The sequence below is a fragment of the Homarus americanus genome, unplaced genomic scaffold (genome assembly GCF_018991925.1).
Source record: "Homarus americanus isolate GMGI-L3 unplaced genomic scaffold, GMGI_Hamer_2.0 scaffold23518, whole genome shotgun sequence".
Classification (NCBI taxonomy): domain Eukaryota; kingdom Metazoa; phylum Arthropoda; class Malacostraca; order Decapoda; family Nephropidae; genus Homarus; species Homarus americanus.
Genome location: NW_024745451.1, coordinates 804,060 through 809,776, shown reverse-complemented (window position 1 = coordinate 809,776; position 5,717 = coordinate 804,060).

The following is a 5,717-nucleotide window of genomic DNA, read 5'->3' as shown; positions in this document are numbered from 1 at the left end:
GTTTCGACGTTAAGTAACATTTATATATTTCTGAACATACTTAAAACTACATACTTTGTTTAATATGTAAATGTTTATTAATGTGGATTTATTTTTATTTATTTTCTAGTCTTATTTTAGGTGATTTGTACCTGTATGTAATTTAAAGACTGGATATAATGCTTTGTGTACATACCTGGAAAATAACTATGCGGCGGGTGATTTAAAACTACAATATTTACTAAATTACTACTGTTAATACGTAAAATTTTGGTATATTTCGTGTTTGTTAATAAATTGATGCATGTATATCACTAAATACGCTTATAAAAGGTTCTTTCTTTATTTTCTGGCCAAATGTACGACTTGAGAAATAATTTATATTAAAGAAATAATCAATGTTATTATTATGAGGACTAGATTGTTCATGAATTAATAATACATCTATTTAATTCATCACACAAAATTTCTATACATCTCTAGGATAAGGGGAATTCCTTTTATACAATATACAATACACAGCACTGTATACCTAATGAAAGTTACCCGCTGTTCACATTTTTTTTAAGATCAATGCGTTACTAAAATCACAAAAAAAGAAATAATACGTGTCTGGAAATTCTGATGGAGACATAAAACCATGGTAGTGAATTTTAAAATAACTTTACCGCGAGACAACTTCAAAATTCACAAGTACTGGGCATGCACTAACTCCTGAATGTATCTGAATCTGCTCCAGTGCATGTCCAGTGTTTAATCATGAAATTACAATATTACTCAAATAACCTGACATGTTGGATAGGATAATTATATTTTACGATTAAGAAGTGACTTTAACATCTCACCATCAAATAGTTGTTGAGGGTTGGTGGGTAGGTTGGGCAACTCGCTATCCAACTCCTCTAATGGGTCCAAACAAATTACCTCTTGCTCTTCACTTTCCTCCATAGTGAATAATGGATCTGTTTAGTCGCTCAAATAGTAGTTTATTGATGCACATACGAGACGATCCCCTGGGTGTTGTGAAGATTTAATACGCGGTAAAAGAACATATTTCACCTGCTCTTAACTGTTACTCAATAATATAAGACAAGGAATAATTATATCAAAATACTTCTTTCATATTAATATTCATTTCAAGGTGTAATTTGCTGTTATTGCTACTTTGAATTTATTTTTTTATAAAGCGACAAGTACAGACTGTTGCCTTCACACAAAAACACCACACTTTATGCCTGATGAAAGCAGGAATTTGAACCACTGAACCAAAAGCACATCCAAATCTGGTAAATTCCATACTTCATTCCTGCTAAAATCGTGTTGTTGTTTGCCACTTTGTTGAAGGAATAGAGTCTTTGGTCTACTTACTACTTTATAGGAATAAATTCAAACCTCAATAATGAAATGGAATCTACTATGAGAGATAAATATTCTGGTTTATATTTCATTAATCGTTAGGTTATCAATCGCAAGCAGGTAATGTAATTCTTTATCACAATATTTTAACAGACGATGATGATTTATTCACACTAACTTGCACGTTGATAATACAGAAGGTTGAATGTTAAATTAAGTTTCTATTAGAGAAACAGCACTTAAAGAAACATCATCTTTAAATAGTTCAAATTAGTATCATCACGTGGTTCAAATATCGCCTTCAAACGGTTAAACAACAACTAAAAGGATTAAAAAATTATATTCAAAAGGTACAAAACATTATCCTCAAAGGGTTAAAACACTTACCTGAATCAACACGACGTTTACTGTCCAGCAGATTAAATATGAAAACTCAACTTGCTACGTTTACATCTGCCCACTATTAGCCAGACTCGAGGGCTGCATGGAATACCTGTTAATTTGTCTATCTCCCTGTTCACCACTCTCACTTGGAATGCAGCTGCTGTAAATTCTGGAAAAGATTCTATTTTAGTTTGTCCTCAGCACTCGTATTCCTGTTGGGATCTGTCAGGCGGCTTAGAATGTTATGAAGTCACTCGTAAACATCCCATGCATCACTTGTTAATACGTCAGCGCCACTTGTAAAATTATATGTAAGATCATTTGTAAATACGTTGACTACACTTGTAAATATGTTTGTAGTACTTGAAAAACCTGTAAACACCACAAATAAGAACCAGGTTGTTTTAGAACGAATTTTACGACCACTTTTAGGTAATACTTATAACGGAAAAATATAAGAACTAAAGCACTGGTGACGATCTGGTCCTGAATGGCGTTTTTGACGATATTGCGATTATTCAGTGAAGAACTTTGTGCCAGCTGACAGTTACCAAGTTAACAATAACAAACGTATTTTCTTTAGCACACAATTACCTGCTACAAACGAGCAAATTGCCTTATCCTCGTAAAGCAGCATTTGCCTTGTTAGTGAGTATTTTGTTTATCTAAAAGGAATATGTTTATATTGCAGATATGTTGGGATATGTAAATTGAAGTTATTAAAATAAAGGTAGATACTGTACATAAATTTGTATATTCAATATGAAGCAAACGTGAATTTTTACACTCCTATAAATAGAAAAAACTCTGGGTAAACATATCACCTGAAGATTAGACACTAACTCACTTTACCTTATTTCACGTGAAGATTAGACATCCTAGCTTATTTTACCTGAAGATTAGACATCTTAGCTTATTTTATTTGTATATTAGACATCTTAGCTTATTTTACCTGAAGATTAGACATCCTAGCTTATTTTACCTGAAGATTAGACATCCTAGCTTATTTTACCTGAAGATTAGACATCCCAGCTAACAGTATTTCACCTGAAGATTAACTGCCCTAACACTGACCTAACTTAACCAAACCAAATTTAACCTAACACTAACCTAACACCCACCTCCAGGTAACATTAAGGTGATTAATTTTCAGGTGTTTGGGGAAGTGTTATGGCTTCACCTTCATCATATACCTGTACTTTAACGCTGGTGTTGTGTTATCGTCTCTGTTCGCTTGTGATGCTAAGCCTGATTATGTTACCTGTGTTGTTTACCTGGGAGATAATTATTGTGTGGGGGGGGGTTGGGAAGTGTACGGGGGAGGGGGCTGGTTAGATGGGTGGGGTGGGGAGGTGTAGGGGAAGGGGTTCTGGTGAAATGGGTGGGGTAGGGTGGGGTGGAGGTATTGAGTGGGGGTGGATGGAGGTATTGGATAGGGTAGTGGAGATGTTAGGTGGTGGGTGGAGGTAGAGGAGTGGGTGGAGGTGTAGGGCGGAGGAGTGGGTGAAGGTGGAGGTAGCAGGAGGAGCAGGGTGGATGTAGGGGTGGAGGTTCAGGGATGGAGGTACAGGGTGGAGGCAGTGGGTGGAGGTGTAGAGTAGAGGCAGTGAGTGGAGGAGTAGAGTGGAGGCAGTGGGTGGAGGCAGCAGGAGATAGAAGGTAGATAAAGGTTGGTTGGTCTCCCTCAGGACTCAGCTGTGACGGATGTGTTCAAAGATTCATTGTTGGGAGTCAGCACCTCTCCCTCCCTCCCCTCAGATCCCCTCCCCTCACAGACCTCCCCTCTCACCCCTCTCCCCTCAGATCCCCCCTCACCCCCCTCCCCTCAGATCCCTCCCCCCATGGTTTCTCCCAGCTATATATAACCTTCGCTCTGGAAATAGATGTACTGTTCACTTTTCTGTGTGTGTGAGAGAGACCTGGCCACCACAGCAAGAGGTGGCCAGGTAACAGGAAGGAGACAGGTGGCCAGGTAACAGGAAGGAGACAGGTGGCCACAGGAAGGAGACAGGTGGCCACAGGAAGGAGACAAGTGGCCATAGGAAGGAAACAAGTGGCCACAGGAAAGAGAGAGGTGGCCAGGTAACAGGAAGGAGACAGGTGGCCAGGTAACAGGAAGGAGACAGGTGGCCACAGGAAGGAAACAAGTGGCCACAGGAAAGAGAGAGGTGGCCAGGTAACAGGAAGGAGACAGGTCGCCAGTATAGGATCCCTCCATAATTCTTGATACTGTAACCTTGTCCACGAGAGGCTATATTGAAACTCACTGTTGTTCATCTTGTTCCCACGGCTTTAACTGGTAGACTATTCCATAAGTTCTACCCTCCTGTGTTCTGGTTAACAACTTGGCGAACTTGGAGCTATTATTCTCTTGTGTTTGTAGGGTTTAATTTAATATCTTGAAGAAATTACATGGGTTAGAGTTTGTGATTTTAAATGTTTGTGTGTGTGTGTGTGAGGTCCACCATGTTGTGTTTTGTCTGAAGAGTTGTCAGTAACATGGCCCTTAGTCTATGTCCCACGCACTGCAGTTGTTCTTGTGATTTTTGTCTCTTTTTTAAGGTGAGGTCTCCATGCTTGTATACAGTAGTCCAGGTGGGGTCGTGTGATACATCTATAGAGGTGAAGAAGCAGTTTTTTGTCCTTATATTCAAAGGTACGATTTATGGTTCTAAGAATTTGGTTATGGGGGCTTTCTTCACTGCTGACCCTCCCCCTTCCCCTCCCCCTTCCCTTCCCCCTTCCCCTCCCCCTCCTAATCCCCACCTACAACTCAACTCACTGAGCTGTTCTTACGACGTCTGGGTCTTTTTCCTTATCACACAGTTGACGTATTTGAGAATCTTACATTTTACTACACTGTATTAATAAACATCTACCAGTTCTGCGGTCGTTAATTCAAATCATAAACATCTACCAGTCCTGCGGTCGTTAATTCAAATCATAAACACCTACCAGTCCTGCGGTCGTTTTAAGTTAATTCATAAAATTTTCCGCGGTTGGGATGATATCTTTCTGAACTTGTCACCTTCCACTATCTTTCTATCGTCCTCAAACTTGATAATATAACTCGATATATTACCCACACTATTGTTAATGTAGATCACAAACAGAGTGGGTCCAGGGATAGATCCTTGTAGTACTCCTCTGAGAATTTGTTTTTAATGTTTTTTCTCCTAGGCTGAATGTACACCGTTGATGACCACACTGTTGTTTTGTTTTTGAGCCACTGTTTAATCCACCCCTAATATTTCTGAGCCACTGTTTAATCCACCCCTAATATTTCTGAGCCACTGTTTAATCCACCCTAATATTTCTGAGCCACTGTTTAATCCACCCTTAATATTTCTGAGCCACTGTTTAATCCACCCCTAATATTTCTGAGCCACTGTTTAATCCACCCTTAATATTTCTGAGCCACTGTTTAATCCACCCCTAATATTTCTGAGCCACTGTTTAATCCACCCTTAATATTTCTGAGCCACTGTTTAATCCACCCCTAATATTTCTGAGCCACTGTTTAATCCACCCCTAATATTTTGGTCAACACTAGTAATAATTATCTTATACAGTCTCTTGTATGAACACTGAGGCAAAGTGTTTATTTAGAGTGTTTGACGTCTGCTTATTGTCCACCAGAGCCAGGTTGTGTTCGTAGAGAGAGAGAGAGAGAGAGAGAGAGAGAGAGAGAGAGAGAGAGAGAGAGAGAGAGAGAGAGAGAGAGAGAGAGAGAGAGAGAGCGCAGTTTTATTCCTCATTTTCGGAATACTTTTTACTTATTCTTGTCACCTCCATTCCATGCACATTCCTCCTTCCCTCCTCTCCTCTCCTCTCCTCTCCTTCCTCCCCTCCCCTTTCCTCCTCTCCCCTATGCTTACACACACCATCTCCACACACACACACACACACACTACCTCCAAACTTACACACACACACTACTTCCTAACTTACGCACACACTACCTGCAAACTTACACACACATACACACACACTACCTC